This window comes from Prunus avium, chromosome 1 (assembly GCF_965620075.1).
Source record: "Prunus avium chromosome 1, drPruAviu1.hap1.1, whole genome shotgun sequence".
Lineage (NCBI taxonomy): Eukaryota > Viridiplantae > Streptophyta > Magnoliopsida > Rosales > Rosaceae > Prunus > Prunus avium.
Window position 1 is genome coordinate 23321051 of NC_142284.1, and position 27656 is coordinate 23348706.

Here is a 27656-nt window from a genome sequence, read left to right on the forward strand (position 1 = left end):
TTGTATTAGAAAATCTGAAATGGGTGATGCACTTGTATTAGAAAATCTTGAATTGGTTGATGCACTTCACCACTAAATCCCACCAGCAGCCCTAGCTCATCTTCATGTCACCATGACCAAGCTTCCAACCAGAAATGATAGCTCATACCTAGCTCACCATGACCAAGCATCCAACCAGCACATGCTGAGGTCAGCATGACCAGCAACTTCAAGGGCTTACAACTTGGGCTTCTCTTAATCAAATTAGGACTTTAAGCACTCTAAATTGAAGTTCAGAATGTCTTCTTTCCAGCCATATATTATTTGGGCCAATCCAAGGTCGGAGGAAGAAGTTAAGGCCGAAACAAATTGCTAACTCATTTTCCGCGCTGATAAGATCCATCCTGAGCATGGTTCTGTGTTTGCTAGGTAACGGACTCCAGATTTATCCAATGGGGCTGAATTTTGGATATGATATAGTACACACCAATTGGAGCAACTTTCATGAAGAATGTGGCCTCATCCGAGCTATGTAGGTTGCTGAAACAAAGCTTGCAATATGACCTACGGAACTGGACTGGCAGGGGGCTGTAGCCATAATGAATTTGTCTTTAAGCTCTTCATCAATTCATCCAAATTAGGCCTTAACATGCTTGAATTGCATGAATTATGTTCTCCAAAGCCATCATTGTTACCTAAAGCTCAATTAACTGAAAGATAAACACAAAAAGGATTAAAAGCACAAGTTTAACTCAAAAACATAACCAAATCATAAGCTAGAAGGGTAAGAAATAATATACAATTATGAACCGATCAATGCACCGATCATGCATCAAAGTGTTGAGCAAGGGGTGAGAGAGAAAAGAGAGCTTGGGAGAGAATAGAGTTCTAAGGGGGTTTTCTTTGTAAACCAAAGTTGTAACTTATTATTTCATTAGTGAATTTCTCAAGGGGATCACCAAGAGGTTGTAGGCAATTGCTGAACCTCTATAAATTCTTGTGTCACTTTGTGCTTGGTTGGTTTCTCAAGTGTGTGTGTGTGTGTGTGTGTGTGATTCATCCATTGCTGTGTTTGTCACAAACTCCATCAACAACAAGATCATTAGGGGGGGAGTGAAAGTGCAAGTGCCATTTTCACAACAGAAAGCATACGGAAATTTGCAAAACATTGTCAAGTTTTAGATTTTCCAGGCGAGTAAACCCCAGCCATGGCTTCCTTCAAGGACGCAAACCCAACCCTAGGGTTCTTAACCCGAAAGGATGCCGACGTCATGCTACCACGACCCATTAGGGTTAAGAACAAAACCCCGACCCCTGTTCAAATTATCGCAGAGCAAATCCTCCGTGAGGCACGTGAGTGCCAGGAGGCTGAAATCCGACCTCCCAAGCAGAAGATCACTAATCCCACCGAGCTCGCAGATTACCGCCTCCGAAAGTGCAAGGAATTCGAAGACCAAATCCGGCGCGTGAGGGGGAATGTCAGAGACTGGATCAAGTATGCGCAGTGGGATGAGTCCCATAAGGACTTCGAACGTGCTCACTGTACCGGAACCCTACCCTGTGGCGCAACTATGCTGAGGCGGAGATGAAGAACAAGTTCATCAACCATGCAAGGAATGTGTGGGACCGTGCCGTCACCCTCTTGCCTAGAGTTGATCAGATTTGGTACAAGTATATTCACATAGAAGAGATTATAGGGAATGTGGCTGGTGCTCGGCAGATATAGGAGAGGTGGATGAATTGGATGCCGGACCAGCAAGGCTGGCTCTCTTTCATCAAGTTTGAGCTTCGCTATACTGAGATCGAGCGTGCTAGAGCGATTTTCGAGCGTTTCGTGCAATGTCATCCGAAATTTGGTGCTTGGATTCGGTATGCCAAGTTTGAGATGAAGAATGGTGAGGTTGCGAGGGCAAGAAATGTATATGAGAGAGCAGTGGAGATCATGGGCGATGATGAGGAGGCCGAGCAGTTATTTGTGGCTTTCTCTGAATTTGAGGAGCGGTGCAAAGAAACTGATAGAGCAAGGCGTATTTATAAATTTGCACTTGATCATATACCCAAACAAAGGGTTGAGGATTTGTATAAAAAGTTTGTGTGTTTGGAGAAGCAATATGGAGATAGACAAGATATTGAGGTTGCGATTGTGGGAAACAAGAGATTTCAATATGAAGACGAGGTTAGGAAGAATCCTCTTAATTACGATTCCTGGTTTGATTATATAAGGCTATAGAAGAGAGTGCAGGAAATAAGGATAGAATTAGAGAGGTTTATGAGAGAGCTATTGCTAATGTTGATGCTCAAAATGTTTTGGCCAAGATTGAGTCCAACTTAGTGATGAGGTGTGGTGGATGATGGGTGAAGGTGAGGACCTTCAGCATGTATGTGAGGACTTGGGCAAGCGATAAATATACGAAAGACAAGATATACGTGGTTCACCCTTAATGAATGGGCTACGTCCACGGAGAAGATGTTCTCATTATGATAATGTTTACATTTGTACAAGGGGATTAGACCCAAAGATAAATGGAAGAAGGCCTAGGGCCTAAGGTACAAAGTTAGGAATCTGAAGCCTAGAGGTCAAGTCCCCATGTCCAGAGACCCAGGACCGGTTTCTACAACACCACAATTGGAAATAACACTGACAGAGTCTATGGACAAGCACTTTGTAGAGGGGATGTGAACTCTACAGTTTGTCAAAATTGCATCTATGAGGCGAGCCAGGAGCTTTTCAAGAGTTGTAATACGAATGATGCAATGATATGGTACGAAGTATGTCAAGTCCGCTATTCCTTCTAGATGTTCTTTTCATTGATGGTTTACGTTGGAAATTATCCAAAGCAGGATAGTCGGGAGAAGAGAGTGTCAAATCCGGGTAGCTTTAGTCATGTTTTGATTTATTTGATGAAAAACCTGTCCGATGAGTGATCGGTTCATAATTGTATATCATTTTGTACCCTTCTAGCTTATGATTTGGTTATGTTTTTGAGTTAAACTTATGCTTTTAATCCTTTTTGTGTTTATCTTTCAGTTCATTGAGCTTTAGGTAATAATTATGGCTTTAGAGAGCATAATTCATGCAATTCAAGCATGTTAAGGCCTAATTTGGATGAATGGATGAAGAGCTTAAAGACAAACTCATTTTGGCTACAGCCCCCTGCTAGTCCAGTTCCGTAGGTCATATTGCAAGCTTTGTTTCAACAACCTACATAGCTCGAATGAGGCCACATTCTTCATGAAAGTTGTTCCAATTGGTGTGTACTATAACATATCCAAATTGCAGCCCCATTGGATAAATCTGGAGTCCGTTACCTAGCAAACACAGAACCATGCTCAGGATGGATCTTATCAGCGCAGAAAATGAGTTAGCAATTTGTTTCGGCCTTAACTTCTTCCTCCGACCTTGGATTGGCCCAAATAACATATTCCTGGAAAGAAGACATTCTGAACTTCAATTTCGAGTGCTTAAAGTCCTAATTTGATTAAGAGAAGCCCAAGTTGTAAGCCCTTGAAGTTGCTGGTCATGCTGACCTCAGCATGTGCTGGTTGGATGCTTGGTCATGGTGAGCTAGGTATGAGCTATCATTTCTGGTTGGAAGCTTGGTCATGGTGACATGAAGATGAGCTAGGGCTGCTGGTGGGATCTATTGGTGAAGTGCATCAACCAATTCAAGATTTTCTAATACAAGTGCATCAACCATTTCAGATTTTATAAAACAAGTGTTGTATGCATTAGCCATATTGAATTCAGATTTTCACTTCCCCTAGGCCTATAAATAGGGAAGTTCTCTAAGCTTGTAAACACACCCCAAGGGGGGGAGCTCTCAAGCACTTCTCTAGAGCTCCCTTCCCTTCTCTCCCTCAAATTCTCTTAGTTTCTCTTTCTAGTTTTCAATTGTTGTAATGAAATCTTTTGTGTTGAAATTTTCCTTAAGTTTTTCTTAGTTCCACTTTACTTTTCATTATGTAAATTCTTTTCTTTAGTCTCAAGTTTGATTAGTTTCCAAGTTTCAATTATGGTTCATGTTCTTATTCATTATGCTTATAAGTTAATATGCTAGTTTGAATGATTGATCACCATTAAGGCTTGCATGTTAGCTATCTTGGTTTGAATTAAGAGTATACACCATGCTTTAATTCAAATTGAACTATGAATAGGAAGAGTATGTATGGACATTCGACAACAGGGATTAGATACATGCTTGGTTGTTTAAATTGTTCTTCTATGCTTAATGGGTTCCTAATGCTTAATTTTAGGTTAGACAACAAATGATCAAATTAGGGAATTAGGAACACAAGGTTATGACCACACACCATGGCTTAATCATACATTAGCTAGAATCAATCCGTTAATCTAATTGAACTTGGGAACTTATCTGCTTGAGTTAGTTATTTTCTTTCTTCCTTGTTTTATTTATTTCCCTTCTTTTTCATTTCTGTTTTGTGTAGGGAAAATGAATTGAATCATTCAATCACCAATCCTCGTGGGATCGACCTCGCACTTACATACGCTATACTACCGAACGGCTCGTGCACTTGCGAGTATCACAAGTTAAGGATGCAACTGAATCCATTTTGGTGCAGCTGTATCTACACAACAATGAGGCTGTCTTTAATCCTTCTAAGCATATGTTTGCAACTGGGGAAGTAAAATTTTCAGGGAAAAAAAATATTTATGGTCTGCAACAGTGCACGAGAGACATCTCTGAAAGTAACTGCAAAACATGTTTGGTTTCTGCTTTAGGGGATCTTTGGGCTTGCTGCTCTTCTAGCCAAGGTGGTGCCGTTGTGGGTAGGAATTGCAACGTGAGGTTTGAGATGTTCCGATTTTTTGACGACATGTCAAGCTCTCTGTTAATTTACCCATATTCCGAAGGTTAGCACATAAAAATTTTGTTTCCTTTTTTTTTTCCGTTCATAATCATCTGTGTGTATAGACTTCTAGGAAGAGCCTTGGTAAGCAACTCTTTCCATTAAAAAGCAGGAGATAAACGGAAGACGTTGAAGGTGGTGCTTATATGTGCATCAACTTTCCTATTAGCATTTCGCATTGTCTGTTGTAATGTCCATCGCCAGCGGAAAAAAGGTTTAGAAGAATTAAAAGGTACATTAGATGGAAACATGTGGCTGATGCTAATGATTGTGAATTAATTTATGTAAGATTGCCAACTAAAATTTATTGTGTGCGGATGAAGAAAACAGCCAGCATGTACTAATACATGATTTGGCAAGCCCGACCAGCGTCACGATCACAGAAGATAGACAATTGACAAGTTCTGAGGAGCTGGCCTTCATGGATCTAGCTACTATTAGGGTAGCTACAGATGACTTTTCAGATTCAAACAAGCTTGGACAAGGTGGGTTTGGCACTATATACAAGGTAATGCACCATCTTTGGGTACAGTACTAATAGATTCCTCGGACCAAAGTCCCGAAACATGCATCTCATCTGATTTAAAAAAATATTATTTCACAGGGTTTGCTATAAAATTGGAAGGAAGTAGCTGTTAAAAGAGTGTCAAGAAAATCATGGCAAGGCTTGGAGGAGTTTAAAAATGAGGTCATACTCATTGCAAAACTTCAACACAAAAACCTTGTGCGGCTCTTGGCATGCGGCTTTGAAGGAGAGGAAAAGCTGCTTTTGTATGAGTTCATACCAAATAAAAGCCTTGATACTTGTTAGATCGAGGAGGTGTGTGATGTGTGTTGCTCTGATACCAAATAAAGACCAACCATGTCAGCTATGGTTGTATTGCTTGGAAGTGAATCAGTTGATCTTCCCGAACCAAAGCAGCCAACAATATTTGCTGTACGTAGATTTCTTCCAATTAATGAGTCTATAATTGATCCTTCTGCAAATGGTCTCACTATATACATAATTGCGCCAAGGTGAATCCGTTCGCTTGCTCGTTTAGCAAGATTGTAAATTGAAAACTGCAGTATTTTAGCATTTGGTTTCTTTAGCATGGGAAAGTGATATATGTGATGCATAAAATTAATTGCATGGAAGGTCAGTCCATGGCATTGCAATGTTATGTTGTAATATAAAAAAACAGTTTCTCCATATTGTAAAGTAGTAGAAGCATCACAGACATGCAATGCATGTAGAGTGCGATGCAAGTAATTGACAAGTAGAAAGAGAAGTCATGAAGGTCCGCATTCTTACGTACTCTCCTTTCAATTATATGTACAACTCAGTTTGGGATTTTCCTATCTGATTGTAAGAGTGAATTTTGCAGCAAGCAATTTCAGCCATTTCTAATTTCTTCTGGTATGATAAAAAAATAATGGTATTTTTTCTTTTGGTTGAAAAGGCTGATATTTCGTAGAAAAACAATCACAAAGAGACATTACAAAGGGTGTGGGAGCAAAGCAGCCCATCTCCCAAAGGAAGCTCGATAGAACAGAAACAGAAATAGACTACTTCAAAACACAGCCCAAAGGTGTATTCAATTTAGATTTTAAATGATTTTAAAAGAGTTATAAAGTTTATGGAGTTTAATTGAGTTTAACTGAATTCTACAAACTCCACATATCTTTTGATTGAATTCGTGTGTAGATTTTAACTGAGTTTGTTAGAGTTTTATTATTGTTTTTAATGGAGTTTATAGCACTCAAAAAACAAAGAGTTTAGGGTTGATGATGGTGGTGGTGATGACAGTGGTGGTAGGTGATCGGTGCATATTTACATATCATTTTGTACCCTTCTAATTTATGATTTGGTTATGTTTTTGAGTTAAACTTGTGCTTTTAATAAGTTTTGTGTTTGTTTCAGTGTTATAAGCTTGAGACTCACTAATTGCATTTTGGAGACAAGTTAGCTCAAAACGGTGTCTGCAGATCAGTCAACTTCACGGATTGGACTGTACTTCCTCAAGAATAACCAGATGATGAGCCATACATCATTGGAAAGATACGGAAGTCTAGTTTCTGTATAATTTTACGGTTCATGATTCCGAGTCTTCTAGAGAAAGTTATACATGTTTTGGCAACTTAAGGTCAAATTCGGCAGCATCTGTGTTACTGGGCCAAAAATCACATTTGAAGGGCTTTCCGATTTTTCCTTGAGCTGGGCTGCATATGCTTGGAAAGATAAGACAAAGAGCTTCAAGATCCATATTTTTCCAGATTTTTCAGATTGGAGCCACAAGCCCAAAACGAGCCCACAAGCTGGCTGCAATGCATTGTCATGCATGACATATGCATGATGAAGTGTTGTTGATTGTGGGAAAGTTTGGTGAAGCATATTCAATACCTATTTTTGAGTGGAATTTTGCAGCAGCCAAATGAATTAATTGAAGTTGAAGTGGGGGTGCAACACTAAGCCTAAAGACAAGAGGAATTATTTTCAAATGCAATTGTGTGTTAGGTTAAGTTGGTGAATTAAGTGTAGTGTGTTAGGTGAAGTTAGTGTGTTTAGATAATTCAATTGTATAATTCAGATTTTCAACTTCCTTAGGCCTATAAATAGTGAGGTTTCCTAAGCTTGTAAACACACCCCAAGGGGGGGAGCTCTCAAACACTTCTCTAGAGCTCCCTTCCCTTCTCTCCCTCAAATTCTCTTAATTTTGCTTTCTAGTTCTCAATTCTAGCTTTCCTTTTGCTTCTTAGTTGTAATTTATTTTTCTTTGTAATGTAAAGTCTTTTCTTAAGTTTTCAAGTTTAATTAGTTTCCAAGTTTCAATTATGGTTTTTGTTCTTATTCATTATGCTTATAAGTTAATATGCTAGTTTGAATGATTGATCACCATTTAGGCTTGCATGTTAGCTATCTTGGTTTGAATTAAGAGTATACACCATGCTTTAATTCGAATTGAACTATGAATAGGAAGAGTATGTATGGACATTCGACAACAGGGATTAGATACATGCTTGGTTGTTTAAATTGTTCTTCTATGCTTAATGGGTTCCTAATGCTTAATTTTAGGTTAGACAACAAATGATCAAATTAGGGAATTAGGAACACAAGGTTATGACCACACACCATGGCTTAATCATACTTTAGCTAGAATCAATCCATTAATCTAATTGAACTTGGGAACTTATTTGCTTGAGTTATTTCCTTTTTTCTTGTTGTATTTATTTCCTTTCTTTTTCATTTCTGTTTTGTGTAGGGAAAATGAATTGAATCATTCAATCACCAATCCTCGTGGGATCGACCTCGCACTTACATATGCTATACTACCAAACGGCTCGTGCACTTGCGAGTATCACAAGTTGAGGATGCAGCTTAATCCATTTTGGTGCAGCTGAAATCCACACAACAGTAGGCCTCATCATTTGGCCCGCGGGTTCATGGGCCTACGGGGGCCCGCCCGGCCCATTGAAAAAAAGCCCGGCCCGGCCCGTTATGGGCTTTGAGAGGGCCCGGCCCGCTTGGGCTTGGGCCGGGCTTGGGTGTTTGAAGCCCGGCCCGGCCCGATTAAGCCCATGAAAGCCCGGCTCGGCCCGCCCACAAAAGCCCGGCCCGTTAGGCCCACATACATATATAATTATGTATAAATAAGGGTTTAGGATTAGGATTACATCACTTGAATGACAAATCTCCCTCTTTAATTTTTTTTTGTGTGTTACTTGTTATAAAAATTGTGTTTGTTTCCATTGAATTCTACTCATTCCTAGTTTATAATTGGATGATTAGCACATTAATTTGTGTCATTTATTAATACAACAATTATATATATATAATAAGACAAACAACATATCATATCACCAAACATAATCATACCACCTGTTGACGCTAAATCTTGAATAGATAGAGATGAGTGCAACTTACAAGTGGGATGGACGATCAAGAGATCGATTGGGTGTTGGATGCCGATTCTTCCTGTCCTTGGATGCTGATCCTGAATAGAAGATAAGCGAAGCTCGTAAAGTCTATGGAACCGGTGTGGAACCAGCCTAAGACCCTCCGATGCTCGAGTAAGATTGTTTTTAAGAGCTCTTGCTGTTGACTATATAGTAGTATAAAAGTCAAGCTGAAAAGTCTTACCCCTGTATTGTAGTGGGAGGGGCATACTTATAGAGGGCATTTAGTATGCTCTTAGCGCTCATTTTCGATGTGGGACTCGTGGGAGGGCCCTATGAGGTTGACACGAGTCCTTAGATATTTCAGGCGGGTGCTTCGAGGTTGATTCTGCAGAATCGGTAGGGGATACCGATTGTAGGCTGTGTTGGGCCCTGTAATGATCTTTTGCTGCTTTGAGACAATATCATCAGTAGCCTATGCCGATTGTCCGAGGCCTTGGGTGCTTGGGCGAGTTTATGAGATCCACGTGTCGTTGTACGAGTGGAGGGTCAGATATGGTACAAACAGTAGTCCCCCAAGTTGCCGATTGAGAAGCTTCTCGGTTGGGGACTTGAATGTGTATTCGGCATTCTGACCCGGACACAATGGTCCCATAATTGCCGATGGTGGTATGTAGTCCCCCAAGTGCCCAAGGGAGTGAGCTTGGATAGGAGACGGCATGATGTGCCGGTTGTTGCAAAGGGGCGAGTGAAAACTCATGAATATGTGGCTGCCGTTCGGCACGAGAGGTGAGTGAGAACTCATCAATGTGCGTCTGCCGTTCGGCACGAGAGGTGAGTGAGAACTCATCAATGTGCGCCTGCCGTTCGGCACGAGAGGTGAGTGAGAACTCATCAATGTGCGCCTGCCGTTCGGCACGAGAGGTGAGTGAGAACTCATCAATGTGCGCCTGTCGTTCGGCACGAGAGGTGAGTGAGAACTCATCAATGTGCGCCTGCCGTTGGTTAGTGGAGTTGTGCTCGAAGGTGGCTAGATCTGCCACGTTCGGGAAGTTGAAGCGTCTCCGAGGATTGGAAGCGTTGCAACTGACGTTTGGTCTCTCCCATGCATGCGTGACACGTGTCGGCATGGCTGTGAAGAGCCGCGTCGTTTCGTATCCCGATGCGTCGCTTCGCTTCCCGATGCTAAATCGGCCTTATAAATGTGAGGAGAAGACGAGAGTACAAATACTTGGAAATTTTGAGAGCAAAGAGAGCTTGTGAGAGGCGATTTCCGGCAACCGTGCTGAGGCTGAGCAGGCGATTTCCGGCAAGTTTGAACAAGGCGGAGGCGATTTCCGACGAACTTGAGCCACCGTGCAAACAAGGTATGTTGCCGTGTTTTCGTATTCCCATGGATCAAAGTGTTGAATTGCAAGAATTTATGTTTGAACAATGTATGAACAAGCATGAACACGCATGAACACGTATGAACGTAGTGTTTTTAGGAGGTAGAATAGGATTTGGATTCTAGCACAGCCCTTAGTGTACGTTCGTGTGTTGTTTGTAGATGTCAGATACCGAATCCGAGCGTAGGCGTAGTCCGAGGGCATACGAGGATGAGTCGTCCTCGGGGAGTTCTGCCGAAGAGAGTGGGAGTTCTGAATCTGCGAGCTCTTCGAGCTGTGAGATAGTGGAGGGGGCAGGAGGGCGTGCCGAGGCTGGGGGTACTTCAACGAGGGTGCCTGGGGGTGATGAGCCTTCGACCTCGGGTCGTGAGGCCGATGGGGGTGGTGTCTCTGTTGCCGTTCCCGGGGAAGGGGTGTTGAGGGTCGTCAGGGGTAGGCAACGGATCCCGATGGCGAAGCCCACGGAACCTGTGTTCGGAGTAGATGACTTAGAGCCGAACACACTGACCGAATCCGAGTTGGCGAAGATTCGGTCGGAGTACAACATTCCGGAATCGGTAGGGATGCGAATTCCGGAGCCCTTAGAGTCGCTAAGTGACAATGACAAGGGGGTGGTCTTCTTCACAGATGTGTTTAAGCATGGCCTTCGGCTGCCGTTAAAGCATTCGGTGCAGAAGATCCTGGCGGCGATCGGTTATGCGCCAGGGCAGTATAACCCAAATTTTTGGATTACGCTGCTCGGGACGATCACGGCGTTCAGCTTGGCCGGTGAGGGGGAGCCAAGCTACGAACAGTTCGCCCAGCTGTACAGTGTGACGAGGGCGAAGAGTGCCGATCATGGAGGGTGGGTTCAGTCCAACTGTCTCTCGGCAGGGCAGCGTGGGCACTTTGTGGTGGGGGTGCCGAGCTCTCAAAAGACGTGGCGCAAGCGTCGAGTGATTGTCTCCGGTGATTGGGAATCGGCACCCGGAGTTATCGTTGAGAGGAGGATTCCTACGTCCTTCCAGACAGTCGGTAGGGTAGAACCTGCCGTTCGGCAGGGTTAATAGTGTTGTTTTTTTTTTTTTTTTTTTTTTTTTTTTTTTTTTTTGGGTACTGACCGTTGGTATTTTGGTTTCAGTGTCCTTGAAACGGCCGGCCGCACCGATCAGAGAGATTGAAGCAATCGAGAGGGTGAGAGCGAAGATTGCCGAAGAAGATCGGTTTTGTAAGGAGCTGCTCTACTTCCGGAATCTGTTCAAGGCAGGCCTGATCGGTAGGGCCGAACACGATCGGAGGGTGAAGGAGGAAGAGGAAGAAGAAAAAAGGCAAAGTAAGAGATGCCGTTCGGCAGGGTCGGTGTTTTTTTCTATGCTGCCGTTTCCTTTTTGACTTCGTGCTTTTCCTGTTTTGCAGTGGCAGGAGGGAGGCCTATGAGCGAGGCGACGAGGAGGCGTCTGGAGGGGCAAGGGGCGCCAAAGACGAAGAAGGTTCAGTCCCCCGGGCCGAAGAAGAGAAAGACGGCAGGGCCAGCGGGAGGGACGTCGGCTGATGAGCAGACGGTGGCTGACCGCCGGAGGGAGAAGAGGGCGGCGGAGGCAGAGGTCGTTCGGGAGGCCCACCTCCAAATGACGGGCAAACGGCAGATCGAGGGTCCCATCGATGTGACGCCGTTGCCGAAACGGCCAAGGGGCCCGAACGAGGGGACATCGGTGTTGATCCCTGATGATGAGGTGGAGGGAGAGGAGGGACCGGTTAACATCGCGTGTCCTCGGAAGGCTGTGCCGTTCATCAACTGTATGATTGACGGTGCTCAGATGGAGCTGGCTGAGCTGGAGCAACTGTCAACGAAGACGTTGCGTGAACAAACCGGTCGGGCCTTCCGTCTCCAAGCAGCGGTAAGTGTAGGATTTGTAGCTTAAGGATACTTTGATTCGGCATGTATTAATGTGTCCGTTGGTGTGGCAGGCTAATATGGACATGTGGCTCTGCGCGAAGCGAGCTGTGAATGCTGCCGAACGGTACCAAAAGAGATTTGAAGAGGGCCGTTCGAAGATCGCTGATGCCGGAAAGATGCTGCAGGAGGCGGACCAGCGTGCCGAGGAGAATGCGGCGAAAATTGCTGAGCTGGCGTCGAAGCTGGCGGCGACCGAGCTGGACGTGATGGCTGCCCATGAGGCGAAGGCAGCGGTAGAGGTGGCGATGGATGCGGCCGAGCGGTCGCATGCCAGGGAGCTAGTAGAGGAGAAGGCGAAGGCCGTTGCGGACTACCGATCGTCGGAGGAGTTTACACGTTTGGTGGATAGAGAGGTCATGGAGCAATGTGACGACTTTCTCTATCGAGTCAAACGGTATAATGCTGACAAGAAGCTGAACCTGAACTTCCTCCGGGATCCACCACCGCTGCCGGAAGGGGTGACCGAAGAGATGGTGGAGGCCTACAAGGGCGAGGATGCCGAGGCCGAGGAAACCGACGACACCGATTCAAGCAGTGGGGAGGAAGGTCATCCCGGGCCGAGGGCTGCCGTTACGTCTACTGCCGAGCCGTCGACTGATCCTGTGCCTGCGTCAGCTGATGTCGATGTTGTAGCGACCGAAGCCGATCCACCCACCTCGTAGACTTTTTGTTTTTAACATTTTTGAGCGTGCCGAACGGCGTATTGTAAAGACAGATGGCCCTTCTGTGGCCCCTTATTTATCAATGTTCAGTTTGTTTCGGGTTAATGTGCCATGTCCCTTAATTCTGTATGTGCGCATGTCGTATGTAGAGTATGTTTGACATAATATTGCTGAATGGTAGTGCCGTATGTATAGAATAGGGAGTTCCAAATTAAACCGATTACAAAAGTTGATGACCGAAGGTGACGACCGAAGGTATGATACAGAGGTGATGACCGAAGGGGCGTTCACTTGTAGTAATATTTGAGATGTTCTATATTCCAAGGGTGGCCGAGGGTTTGACCATCGGTACCACGCAAACGGTAAGTGCCTGGGCGGCAGATGGTGACAACTTCGTAAGGACCTTCCCAAGATGGACCAAGGGTGCCGTCGTTGGAGTCCTTGGTGGCGAGGGAGATTTTGCGTAGTACCCAGTCCCCTACTTTAAACGATCGGCGTCTGACGCGCGAGTCGTAGTAGCGGGAAGTCCGTTGTTTGTAGGCGGCATTCCGAAGCTGAGCCTGGGAACGGTGTTCCTCAATGAGGTCCAGGTTGAGAGTGAGCTGGGCTTCGTTTTGCTCTGGCTCGTAAGATGCCGTTCGGCACGATGGTGCGTTGATCTCGACTGGAACAACGGCTTCGGAACCGAAGGCAAGGGAAAATGGCGTCTCGCCAGTCGACCGTCGATAGGAGGTATTAATGGCCCATAGCGCTTCCGGAAGGAGATCGGGCCAAGCTCCTTTAGCTGTCCCAAGCTTTTTCTTCAGCGTCTTCTTGATGATCTTGTTGATTGCTTCGACTTGGCCGTTCGACTGCGGATGTGCTGGGGAGGCGAAGAACAGGTTGATGCCAAATCGGTGGCATAGGTGCCGGAACTGAGAGGAGTCGAATTGTTTTCCGTTGTCGGTGATTATTGCGTTCGGGAGGCCGAATCGACAAATGATATTCTTCCATACGAAATGTTCAACCCTGGCTGCAGTGATTGTTGCCAAAGCTTCGGCTTCGGTCCACTTGGTAAAGTAGTCGACGGCGACGATGGCGAATTTGACCTGTCCCTTGCCCTGGGGCATAGGGCCGATGAGGTCTAAACCCCATTGGGCAAAGGGCCATGGGCTAACAATCGGAGAGAGTGGTTCGGCAGGCAGCTTTGGAACGGAGCCGAAACGCTGGCATTGATCGCACTTCTGGACCAGGGTGGTGGCATCGGCATGGAGAGTCGGCCAGTAGTACCCTTGCCGAATGGTCTTGAAAGCCAATGATCTAGCCCCAGAATGGTCCCCACAGGCCCCCTCGTGAATCTCTCGTAGGACGTAGTTTCCCTGCTGCGGGGTCATGCACCGAAGCAATGGTAAGGAGTGACCACGCCGATAGAGAATCTGATTCAGAAGGAGGTATCGTGCCGATCGGCGGCGGATAGTCGTTGCTTCAGGTTTGGGGCCAGGCAACGTGCCGTTGGCGAGGTAGGCGTGGATAGGATCCATCCAACTTGGATCCTGCCGAACGGCATGTACTTCGAGGTCGGTGGTACTGCGCCGAGTGAGGACCTCGATCGGCACACGGCGCCCTATGTTGTCGTCGATCGCTGATGCAAGGCGTGATAGAGCATCGGCGTGGCTGTTCTCGGATCTGGGGATCTGTTGAACTTGGTACGCAGTGAAGTGGTGCAGCAATCGGCGAGCGTGTGTCAAGTAGGCAACCATCGAAGTGTCCTTGGCTTCAAATTCAGTCAGTATCTGGTTCACGACAAGTTGTGAGTCGCTACAGATCCTGAGTTGCTGAGCGCCCATTTCTTTAGCGAGCCGAAGGCCGGCCAACAGAGCTTCATATTCGGCTTCGTTGTTGGAAGTCCGGAATTGGAATCGGATGGCATATTCGATGGTTGTCTGGTCAGGGGCCTTGAGTACCAAGCCGGCTCCGCTGCCCTGTCGGTTGGACGAACCGTCCACGTAGAGAGTCCAAAGTGGAATTGACGGATTAAAGATTCCTTCGGTCGGGTGGGCGACTGGTACCGTCGAAGATGAATCGGATGCGGCGTCCTTCGAAACTGGCCCCTCGGACGCGGTTAACTCAGAGATGAAATCGGCTACAGCCTGTCCCTTCTCGGCAGGACGAGGGTGGTAGCGGATGTCGAATTCGCCGAGCTCGATGGCCCATTTGACTAGCCGACCGGATGTCTCCGGTCTCTGGAGTATCTGGCGCAGAGGCTGATTGGTGAGGACGGTAACACTGTGAGCCTGAAAGTATGGCCGAAGCTTGCGTGCTGAAAGGACGAGAGCGTAGGCGAGTTTTTCGAGCTCGGGGTACCGAATCTCAGCGTCTTGCAAAGCATGGCTAATGTAGAAAATGGGGAGTTCGATGCCGTTCGGCTTGCGAATGAGCACAGAGCTAAGTGCCGTTGCCGAAACCGAGAGGTAGAGGATGAGTTCTTCGCCGGGGAGAGGAGTGGATAATAGGGGTGCTCTGCTCATGTAGGCCTTAAGATCTTGGAAGGCGCGATCGCATTCGGCAGTCCAGACAATCTGCCGTTTGCTTCCTTTGAGGGCTTTGAAGAATGGAGCGCACTGATCGGTAGACTTGGAGATGAACCGGGCTAGAGCGGCGACACGCCCAGTCAGACTCTGAATGTCCTTTTGTGTCTTCGGGACCTGCATGTCGAGTAATGCCTTGATTTTTTCAGGGTTGGCCTCGATTCCTCGTTGGCTGATCATGAAGCCGAGAAATTTGCCCGAGGAAACGCCGAAGGCACACTTGCTCGGGTTGAGGCGCATGTTGTACTTTTTTAAGACGCCGAACATGAGCGAAAGGTTGTGGAGATGAGAATCGGCCGTTCTGCTCTTGACCAGCATATCGTCCACGTAGACTTCCATCGAGGTGCCAATGAGGTCGGAAAAAATTTTGTTGACCAATCGCTGGTATGTAGCCCCAGCGTTCTTCAGGCCGAACGGCATGACGTTGTAGCAGTAAAGTCCCTTGTCGGTGATGAATGCCGTGTGTTCGCGATCGGTAGGGCTCATGAATATTTGGTTGTAGCCTGAGTATGCATCCATGAAGCTGAGAAGTTCATGGCCTGCCGTGGCATCCATCATCTGATCGATCCGTGGCAGAGGAAAGCTGTCCTTTGGGCAAGCCTTGTTTAAATCGGTATAGTCTTGACACATTCTCCAGGCGCCGTTTGATTTTTTGACTAAAACCGAATTTGCCAGCCAAATTGGGTAGGTTACTTCGTGGATGAAGCCGATGGTCTTCAGTTTGTCTACTTCGAGCCTCATTGCCTCATACCGTTCGGCATCGTAGGCCCGCCGTTTCTGCCTGATGGGTTTGAAAGTGGAGCAGATGCTGAGCTTGTGGCTGATGACACTCGGGGCGATGCCGGGCATATCGTCGTATGACCAGGCGAAGACTTCTGCATTGGTTTGCAGGAAGGTGATAAAATCGGCCCTGAGTGCCGGACTCAAGGTTGTACCGATTCGAACTTGTCTGTCCGGTTGTGCTTCGGAGAGGGTGACTGGTTCTAAATCTTCGGCGGGTTGCGCTTGCGGGGTTACAGTCTCATCTCGGGGGTCATCTGGTTTGTCCGTCCCCCTGCCGTTCGGTACGCCCAAGCTGGTGGCGACCGAGTATGTTTCGCGAAGCGCAGCCCTTGCCGATTCCTTGGTTGCCGAAACGTAACACGTCCGTGCACTCAATTGGTCCCCTCGCACTTGGCCGACGCCAGCGTGTGTGGGGAACTTGAGGAGGAGCATGTGTGGTGACAGCATGGCCTTCATTTTTGTGAGCGCCGTCCTGCCGATGATAGCGTTGTATGCCGTTGGGCAGTCGACCACTAGAAAATGGGTGTAGAGGACCGTTCGTCTGGGGATGGTACCGACAGCGAACGGGAGCTGGACACTGCCGATTGGTTCAACCACGTCGCCAGAGAAGCTCAGGAGAGGGGTGATATCCTTGTTCAGATGCCGAGGGTCCACGCCGAGGGCGTTGAAAGCGTCGGCGAATAGCACGTTGACCGAACTGCCGGTGTCGATGAGGATTCGGCCTACGTCGAAATCCGATATATCAGCCCGTATGATCATAGGATCAGAGTGGGGGAAGATGATGCCTCGCTCTTCTTCTTCAGAAAAGGTGATAGGTTCCCAACCGTTGCGTTGAATTTTGTCATTGCGTCCTCCCGCCACGCTGAGGATTTGTGGATGCCGTACGGCACGAACGTAGTTTTTAACGGATCGGTTGCTGGCTTCGGCAATAGGCGCCCCTCCACTGATCATATTGATCTGCCGATTCAATGAGTTATCCGTTGCTGGCTTGGTGTTTAAATACTGATCCAGCTTTCCGTCATTGATGAGGCGTTCAACGATTTTGCGCAGCGCGATGCATGATTCCGTATCATGGCCGTTGTATTGGTGGTACCGGCAGAAGACACCGGTGTCTTTTTCGCTCTGGCGAGGGAGTTTCCGATTGTTCGGCTTCGGTATCATATCCCCTTCGGTCAGGAGAACTTGCTCATAAGTGGTGTTGAGCAAAGTGAAGATTTCGTCTGGCCGATTCCCCTTGTGGTTGCCCTTCTTGTTGTTGTCCTGCCGTTCCCGGAAGTTGTCCTTCCGCTTGTTTCGCTGAGTGGAAAAAGCAGGGACAGGGGGTGCCGTTCGGTAGGGGGCCTGGTTTGCCGATCGGTCGACCGGGAATCGGTCGTAGTTCTGCGTTGGAGGCTGATCGGTCAACGCCGTTTTGTTTATTGGGGTCGAAGCCGATCCCTTGGAGTTGAAATGCTCAGCCTTGGCGTGGATAGCCGCCTGTTTCATTAATTCGGAGTAGGTGGTCCAGTTGCTGCTGTGGACCAAATAACGAAACTGAGACGACCGAAGGCCGCTTTTGAAGGCACCGAAGGCCGCCCTGTCGTCAGTTTCCGGACATCTGGAGTACTCATGGCTGAACCTAGCCGCATATTCCCTCAACGGCTCATCGTCTTGCTGCCGAACGGTATATAGATCATCGGCGGAATATAGGCGATCGGTCTGAATCATAAAATGGTTGAGGAAGGTTTGCTTCAACTGATTGAAATTGTCGACCGTGTCTGGCTCCATCCGATAGAACCAATTCAGAGCGGCTCCGGTCAGGGTGGAGGGGAATAGCAAACATTGGCCTTCGTCCGTCAGTCCTTTGCAACCCAGAGCTGATTGGAAGGTATGAATGTGGGTAACGGGATCTTCGACCCCCGAATAAAACGATATGCGGAGTGCTTGGACCTCCTTCTCGTGTCTGAATGTCCGGATTCGATTGGTGAACGGCCCTGGCTGTACCGTTCCCCATGTTGGTGTCCGAGCCTGGTCTTGTTCCTTCTCGATGCGAGTCATCTTCTGTAGGAGGAGACGAATAGTCGGATCGGTAGATGGAAGATCGTCACCAAAGGGTTCGATCGCTCGGTTCCCTGTGCGTTGGTCAGTATTGTGACCTCGCCTTCCTTGGTCTGCCGTTCGGCTGGGGCTTCTCTCGTAATTTCCTTTTCGCCGATCGTTGTCTTGGTTTGATCGGTGGCTGTGGCGTCGTGCAGAGGGCCCTGCCGATGAGATTGTGGTTCCTGGGGATGTTGGAACATAATCTGATTCGTCCGTCTCTTCCAGGCCGATCGCGCCGTACCTCTGGCGTAAGGGGGATTTTGGTCCAAGTACCTCCAGGCGTGGATCGTCTAGCTTCGCCCGGACCTGGATGGGCGATGACTGCCGTTCCCTGCGCCGATCGTTGATCCTCTCGCGGCAATCAGAATAAACGCGATATTCGGGATGGCGTTCCTTCGGAGTGGGCACGAACAGTCTTCGGGAGACAGTTGGTCCGTTCGCGGCCTGCTGCTTCCCTCTATCCTGGAAAGTGGGCTTTCGTACGCTTTTAAACGATTTCTCCTGCCGAAGCTGTGTGGCTGGTTCCCGATCGTTCTGCAACTGGGCGGAGAGTGTTTGTTGTTGATGCAGTTGCCTCTGGGTGTCATCCAGTTTGGAGGCGAGAACATTGTTGTGCTCCTGCATTCTTGCCATATCCTGCTGTAGGGTCTCCATCCGAGCCTCCAGGGTGGTCGGTCGAGCAGGTGTCTGAAGCAAGGGAGTTGGATTCGGCTCGCCAACGAGGCCGAGGATGGGGCCATCGGTAGGGAGGGCCGAAGATGGATTCATTTTTTGGTCTCAGAGTTCTTTGTTTTGAGATATGGGTTGATCGATAAGCGATTCCCACAGACGGCGCCAATCTGTTGACGCTAAATCTTGAATAGATAGAGATGAGTGCAACTTACAAGTGGGATGGACGATCAAGAGATCGATTGGGTGTTGGATGCCGATTCTTCCTGTCCTTGGATGCTGATCCTGAATAGAAGATAAGCGAAGCTCGTAAAGTCTATGGAACCGGTGTGGAACCAGCCTAAGACCCTCCGATGCTCGAGTAAGATTGTTTTTAAGAGCTCTTGCTGTTGACTATATAGTAGTATAAAAGTCAAGCTGAAAAGTCTTACCCCTGTATTGTAGTGGGAGGGGCATACTTATAGAGGGCATTTAGTATGCTCTTAGCGCTCATTTTCGATGTGGGACTCGTGGGAGGGCCCTATGAGGTTGACACGAGTCCTTAGATATTTCAGGCGGGTGCTTCGAGGTTGATTCTGCAGAATCGGTAGGGGATACCGATTGTAGGCTGTGTTGGGCCCTGTAATGATCTTTTGCTGCTTTGAGACAATATCATCAGTAGCCTATGCCGATTGTCCGAGGCCTTGGGTGCTTGGGCGAGTTTATGAGATCCACGTGTCGTTGTACGAGTGGAGGGTCAGATATGGTACAAACACCACCAAATATAATCATACTTTTCTTTAACACATCACCAAACATTTGCATATTTATTCATACCATCCTTATAAATTTTTTTTTTTTTTATAATTTTTTTTACACTTATTATTTTTTAGGCCCATTTCGGCCCGGCCCGGCCCGATGGGCTTTTTCAAGCCCGGCTCATGAGATGGGCTTGGGCTTTGAATTTTCTAAAAAAGCCCAGCCCGGCCCGGCCCGATATTTTCTCTCTCCTCTTTAAAGCCCAGCCCGGCCCAGCCCAAGCCCATTAAATTTGGGCCGGGCTAGCCCGGCCCGGCCCATTGACGAGCCCTAAGTGGTGGTGATGGTGGTGGCGATGATAGTTTGTGGGTGATGGTGGGGAAGGTTGTGGTGGCAGTGATGGTGATGATGCTGACAGTGGTTGTGGTGGTGGTGACGGTGGGGGTGATAGTGGGGGTGGTAATGGTAGTGGCGATGGGAGTAAGGGTGGTGGTGGTGACAGTGGCAGTGATGGTGATGATGCTAGCGGTAGTGGTGGTGACGGTAGGGATGACGGTGGGGCTGGTAGTAGGGTTGGCGGTGAGTGGTGGTGCGGGGGGGTTTTGAATGCACCCAAACTTTTAAGAAGTCTTTTAAAGTCATGATTGAATACACCTAAATTTGAATGGAATTTAAAAAGTCTGAATTGAATACACCAAGAATTATATAGACTTCTATAAGATCGTGAATGAATACACCTGAACTTTTAAACTTCTTTAAAATCTTTTAAAATCTAAATTGAATACACCCCCCTAAGACAGATAATGGAACCAGGGCAGCCTAGCTCAAAGACAATCTTGACAGTGACAGATGTCGAAACTCCCTTAGAGCATTTCCACCCATTTGTCATGGCAAAAGGTAAGGGGAGGTAAGAGTTGTTACTATTCAAACAAATAGTGCATGTCTTAGCAATTTTTTTGCTGGTTTTCCACCTATTGCCATGGCAACCACTATTCACATGAGATATGATCAGAGGAATTTGTATAGAGTTTTGATGTGGGAAGTGAAGAATATGACTAGGTATTTATAAATAAAAAAATTCTGAAATTTTTGTTATTTTTTTTCAATTTTCTTGTTATATAAATTTATTGCTTACTTCATAATGACGTCGTCATCATTAAATCATCTTGCCCAGGCAGCAACCGAAGCAAGTCTTGCCTTGGGCCTTGCCCAGGCTGGTGGAGCCCAGCGCTTGTCCTGATAAGCCTTACCCGCTGGAAATAGGATTAGGGTCCTAGAGGGCCTCTTGCTTGGGCTAACCCCTCCTACTGGAAATGCTCTTAGTGTTCCTCATTCATGACCAAGGGATGGGCATGGAAGGTCATCCCTGCTCAAAACATGCAAAAGTGAGGATGGAGGTCTGGATATCTAGATTTCCAGGGCTCATCCTCGATAGTGCCAGCGAGGCCAAATGGTCCGCCACTTGAAAGTCCTAGGCACCTAATAAATATTTATGTAAATTCCCCTCTCCCAAGTACTTGAAAAAAAAAAATTCACTTGTATAAAATAAAAAAAAATAAAAAAGCCTTTTTTTATTTAAAACCAATTCAGTTCTAATCTTCCTATCTTATACACGACTAGCACCTAACTTTTAACCGTGGTAGCAATGTAACTTCAGATCAACCTTTGCTCTGCTTCTTTTCTAACCCTCGATATCTACCTCTAGTCGAAACTTTGTCCCGCTTTCAATTTTTGCCGGAGAAAACTATGAGTGTCTTTCCTATCTCTCAGTCTTCCTTGTTTTCTCTTTCCTTCCTCTCTTCTTTCATTGTGTCTTCGTCCCTCTCTTTCCATGCACGGCCCCATCCTTCTCCTCTCTCGCCATGTAAGTAACCCCCCAGCGCAGCAATGCACACAGCAATAAACCAATGCACGTCCCCAGTCGCTTTCTCTCTCATTTTCTCTGTTCTGTATGGGGTATTTTAACAACAGCATTTGCTTTCGCCTGTTCTTATTTGCAGAGGCCAGAGCTCAAGAAATCAGAAAGCTTCAGGCTTCGTTTGGTATCTGATTTTCATACAGTTTCAAGTCTTATACATGTGTTGATCCGAGTGTAACCAGCGCCGACGTGATACTGTGAGACCCAATACCCACCCAACATGTACCTTTTCATTCTTTAGAATCTATACCATCTCTTACACTACTTCCTTCTCTCTTTCTTTCACATTCATTTGTTGAGTAGTTGGCCAGAGGTTGAGGGAAATGTTCGGGCCAAAGTGTTGCATATATGGTGTTTGTTGAAACGTCTAAATGAGATCCAAAGTAAACCAAATACGCTTTCATGGTCTTTTAGACTTCAAAAACAATTTTCAGATACAGTACCAAGCATTTCTCAGATTTTGCAGTAACTATACAGCCCAGATTTTTAGATTGTATCCTGTTTTTTTTTTTTGGGTTTTGTTGGGTAACAGATTTATCCTTGTTTTTGAATAGGAAATTTCAGATCATGAACCAAACTAGCCTCAGTTTGTTTTAGCTTTTTTCTAATCATATCTGCTTATGAGTTGCATTTTTGTCTCCTGCAGTCTGGTCACTCTTCTCCGACCCAACTAGCAATCACCAAGGATCTTGGATTTACAATGTAAGAGTTTTGACTCTCATTTTTAATATGTATATATGCATATTTTGTGGTTTTTTTAGTTTTAGTTTCTAGCTGCTATTATCTGGGTCGGTTTTCTCATTTTGATTCTTTATCAAATGTGGGTGCCATGGTTGTAGACAGAGGTCAAAATATTTAGTATATATATTGGCAAAGCGGTAGGATTTGAGTTAGGCAAAGGGCTATAGTCAGGGGTAGTTATCGGTACAAAAGTGATGCTATTTTATGTTTGTACTCCTGTACTGCGTTCTTCTTTTTATTTATGTGTTTAACATCGAGTTAGGCAAACTCACAGAAGTCTCTGAAGCGGAGAAGCCTAATATCTCCAGTGATGGGGATGCTGCCAATTCAACCCCTGAAGTATATCCTTCATCTCTCTCGCCTAAATATTCGTTATATATCATCGACGCAAGAAAATCTCTCAACAAAGCTCATTCTCTGCAACGACCCCTCCCTACAACAATCTTACATGGAATTGTCACAGACATTCTATGAAGCCATGAAAGCTTGTGCATCTCTCAAGTCAATACCCATTGCCAGAAAACTCCATGCCCAACTCATTTCCATAGGATTGGACTCTGCTATTTTCCTCCAGAACCATCTCTTGCACATGTACTCTCAATGTAGCTTGATAGAAGACGCTCGTCGGATTTTTTACAGTATTCAGCATCCTAATGTGTTTAGTTGGAATACTATGATCAATGGATTAGTAGATTTGGGTCGGATAAGGGAAGCAAAGATCTTGTTCAATGAAATGCCTGAGAGAGACTCTGTCTCTTGGACTACAATGATGTCTGGCCATTTTAATAATGGGCAACCAGTGGATGCAATTAAAGTTTTTGCTGCAATGGTTCAGAATTGTGAGAGTTTTTCCGACCCATTTTCCTTCTCTTGCGTAATGAAAGTCTTGGCAACATCAAATTGGCTCTTCAGCTGCATAGTCTTACGGAGAAGTTAGAATTTGGAAACAACATGACTATTCAAAATTCGATTATCGATATGTACATTAAGTGTGGTGCATTGAGTTCTGCTGAGAAAATGTTTTTGAGGATCCGAAGTCCTAGTTTGTTTTGTTGGAACAGTATGATATTTGGTTACTCTAAACTTTATGGGGTTCAAAGGGCTCTTCATATGTTTTTTCAAATGCCTGAACGTGACTGTGTGTCTTGGAACACCATAATTTCAATCTTTTCTCAGCATGGGTTTGGGGTTCAGAGTCTCAGTATGTTTGTTGAGATGTGGAACCAAGGTTTTAGACCAAATTCTATGATATATGCCACCGTACTTAGTGCATGTGCAAGCATATATGATCTGGAATGGGGTACCCATTTGCATGCTCGGATCATCCGTATGGAACCAAGTCTTGATGTCTTCGCAGGTAGTGGACTGATTGATATGTATGTGAAATGTGGACACTTGCATTTTGCACGGCAGGTGTTTAACAACATGACAGAACACAATGCAGTTTCTTGGACTTCTTTGATCAGTGGAGTTGTCCGGTCTGGACTTGAGGACGAAGCTTTAGTACTGTTTAACCAAATGAGAAAGGCTCCTATTTCCTTGGATGAGTTTACTCTCGCAACAGTTCTTGGGGTTTGTTCCGGCCAAAATCATGTTTTAGTTGGGGAACAGCTCCATGGATATACAATCAAGGCTGGAATGATCTCTTCTATTCCTGTAGGGAATGCTCTTGTTACGATGTATGCAAAGTGTCAAAATACTCATAAAGCAAATCAGACATTTGAGTTGATGCCATTCAAAGATATAATATCATGGACAGCAATGATCACGGCATTCTCTCAAGTTGGTAATGTTGAAAAAGCTCGAGAGTATTTTGATAAAATGCCACAGCGAAATGTCATAACTTGGAATTCAATGTTAGCAACATATTTTCAAAATGGTTTTTGGGAAGAAGGCCTAAAATTGTATATTCTAATGCGAAGGGTAGAGGTTAACCCTGATTGGGTCACCTTAGTAACTTCAATCAGTGCATGTGCTGATTTAGCAATATTAAAACTTGGGATCCAAATTATAGCTCAAGCTGAAAAAATAGGGCTTGGTTCTAATGTTTCTGTCACAAATAGCATTGTTACTTTGTATTCACGATGTGGGCGAATTGAAGTAGCAAAAAGAGTGTTTGACTCAATATGTGACAAAAATTTGATTTCTTGGAATGCGATTATGGCAGGATATGCCCAAAATGGTGAAGGTAGGAAAGTGATTGAGATTTTTGAGAATATGTTGAAAACGGACTGCACACCTGATCATATAAGTTATGTATCTGTTCTATCAGGATGTAGCCATTCAGGGCTCGTAATAGAGGGGAAACACTACTTCAGTTCCATGACTGAAGATTTTGGCATCAATCCAACATGTGAGCATTTTGCTTGTACGGTAGATCTACTTGGCCGGGCGGGGTTATTAGAGGAGGCCAAGAATTTGATTGATACAATGCCCTTTAAGCCAAATGCTGATATATGGGGGGCTCTGCTTGGCGCATGTCGGGTTCATCGCAATTTAAAGTTAGCAGAAGTTGCAGTGAGAAATTTGCTTGAATTAGATATAGATGATTCTGGGAGTTATGTCCTTCTGGCTAATACATATTCTGATTGTGGACAATTAGAAGCTTTTGCGGATGTGAGAAAAGAGATGAGAAAGAAAGGAATTGAGAAAAAACCTGGTTGTAGCTGGATAGAGTTTAATAATAGGGTACATGTGTTCACTGTAGATGACACCCATCATCCACAAATGAAGGACATTTATAGAATACTTGAAGAGATAATTAAGAAGATAGAAGATACCGGTTGCTATGTCAATCCAATTAGCTCATTTCTTTCTCAGTGTTATCACAGGGAAAAGCTTGATGTTGTTGTTGAGCTGCTTAGAGTGCCTGCTTGATGCCTATCTGCATAATGTGAAACCTTCAAGTTTCCCATGATTGTCACTTGATAATGAAGCTGATTTCCCTTGATACCTCAAAGGAGCTTATAGTGCTGGATAGATACCAGTTTCATCATTTGAAAGGTGGATTTTGCTCCTATGGAGATTACATGTGATCTCTGGTATGCAATATATTCTCTTACTATCTATGCATTTATCCTCTGTTCATTGTGGCTACTGTTATCACTAGTTGTTTGAGGAAGACCACTTGTTTCGAGTAGATCTATTACTCTGTGACACATTTATTTACACTCATTTATGTATTCATCCACTAATAGTGAGTTTCTCTTTATGGAACTGCACCCTGAGAAAATAATGAGACCAGAAAAATTGATGGTTCATTTACACCTCTGTTTTGCAGAATGTGATTCTCTAGCCTTCACCTTGAAGACACGACATACGTAATGGATAGGTTCATAATTTTATAAGAGTCTGCTGTAAGCTGACAAAGTGATGGCTCATTTGGTAAACAATCCTTTTTATCCTCCTGAAAGTTATGTTCTTTTTTTCCATGTTCCTCTTGAACTATTACTCATGAATCATGATATCTAATATTACAGACGAGTTTCTTTATCAGCTGTGACAGTGGTCCGCATGTTCAGCATTTATTTGATGGCCCATGTAAGGTACTTAAATTTGAAAATTTGCAAGCTTTCTTATCACTTCAACTGGAAATATATTTTGATCTCTTTGCACATTTTCAGTCTTTGTTAGTCTCGTATTTTAACAAGGTTAAACAAATGGTTATACATTAGCGTTTTGGACATAATATTTCTATGGAAAAAAATGTGTACTAATTAACCAAAAGAGTGGGAATAAGCATTTGGACATAAGATGTTTGATGTGTACTATTTAAACATCATTAGATGTCTTTAGAAATCTGCATACGTTGTTGAATGTTACTATTATTAGTTGTAGCGTTATATGATTCATACAAAACTATAGCATATTGGCACTGACATGGCAAGATGTTGGCTGTAGGGTTATTTTTAAAAAGCAGAAATCAAAATCCAAAGATATATTGAACTTGGGTTGTATTTAGATGTGTGGATTTAAAATGATAGATAACGTGACTACTTAAATTTGACTATTTAAGATAGGATGGATTTCAAAACTTTAGAGAAAAAAAAAAATCATTTCAATTTTTCTCCCTGAATCACTTAAATATATAAATTTCTTTTTTTTATTTTTAAATTTCCTGTATTTTTAACATTTGATGCAAGCAATTAAACTAGGTAATCAAATCCAAATCTCCCATTGCAAATCCATATAAGGCAACCTTAGTGTTTCAAACAAAAAGTAAAGAAAGAAAAAATGTTTTTCTTTTTCAATTTAGTTTTGATGCAGGATTCACATTGCTTAATTTTTTCTTTCCCCTTCTCTTTTCTTTTCTTTTTTTTTTCCTTTTTGCAGACCATTGTTTCTTTTCAAACCCTTGTTTCTTAGCTTTCCTAGTTTTGGTTTTTATTTTTCTTCTAAAAAAAATCGTTTCTTTAGGTCACTCTTCTTTGTGTTTCAAGTGATCTATCTTTGACTATACTCAATTGCTTGCTTATTGAATATTAACTGCTTAATTTCAAGCAGCAAACTAGATGGTATTTTGCTGCCGCCCACACCCAACTGCATATCCTTATCTTGCAATCACATAGTTTTAATCCTTGCTTCTTCTGATGCGTTGTTTTGTCCCACGGTATGTGTTGAAATTCAGTAAATATTTTTCATCTAGAACTCAGCATATGAGGTATGCCAGGTATAATGTAATCATGCCTTTGTTGATTTCATATTGCAGAAACCCATGTTCTGGTGCTAGTTGATGCAATTTTGAATAATTAATAGAGCCTCTAGTATCCAGTTCCACCTTCATATGATCCACATGGGCACTGAGCCCTCTGATTTGCTTGACTTATGAATGGAACATTCAGATTTTTCAAGCAACATTTTAAAGTTCCCACCCATTAATGTGAATTTCTCATGGGTTTTTTTTTTCTTTGTAGGTACCAATTTCTGAGTTTGGATGTCATAAGGAATACCAGCCATGGTCATTAAACTCGCCAAAACGAGTTAATTTACAATGCCATGGGACCTTGGTTCTCAATGAGAAGTGAAAAATAGGACTGCTTGCCTTCATAAATATTTTTGCGCAGTCCACGATTGGCTGCCAATAGCTCAATGCAAGCCAGTGGGAGAAGCCAAAGTGTGTTTGTTACAGCCATTTTGAAAAGTAAAGGGGCTTGTAGATCTAGTGGTTAAGATAAAGAAGAATAACCTAACCTTTAGTGGTTGTTAAATGCGCATTAAATCCCTTTTCCCTTCATATAAGCTGACAATCTCAATTAACCTGTAAATTGTGCTTCACCCGATTTTAAAAATACCATTGTTTTTCATAGAAAAGAGGCTAAGGCCAGGGAAAAGGGTGGCGATCGTCTGAACATTGACTTGAGCTTGCTTGAGATGCGGGATAAGTGCTCTATAACTAAAACATGGATTTCAGGGGTAAATGATTTTACCCATTGAAAGTTGTACGCCGGTTAA

At 44.6% G+C, this 27656-nt stretch overlaps 2 pseudogenes across 1 annotated transcript; both read left to right on the plus strand.

Moving 5' to 3' along the window:
- The first annotated feature begins 1187 nt into the window (after positions 1–1187).
- Positions 1188–22170, plus strand: LOC148297613 (uncharacterized; annotated as a pseudogene).
- On the plus strand, positions 21183–27515 carry LOC148297614 (pentatricopeptide repeat-containing protein At2g13600 pseudogene; annotated as a pseudogene). The gene is made up of 7 exons (XR_015832993.1): positions 21183–21410; positions 21547–21661; positions 22111–22166; positions 22480–25246; positions 25486–25589; positions 25685–25750; positions 27119–27515. The product of XR_015832993.1 is annotated as a pentatricopeptide repeat-containing protein At2g13600 pseudogene (transcript).
- Positions 27516–27656: the final 141 nt, after the last annotated feature.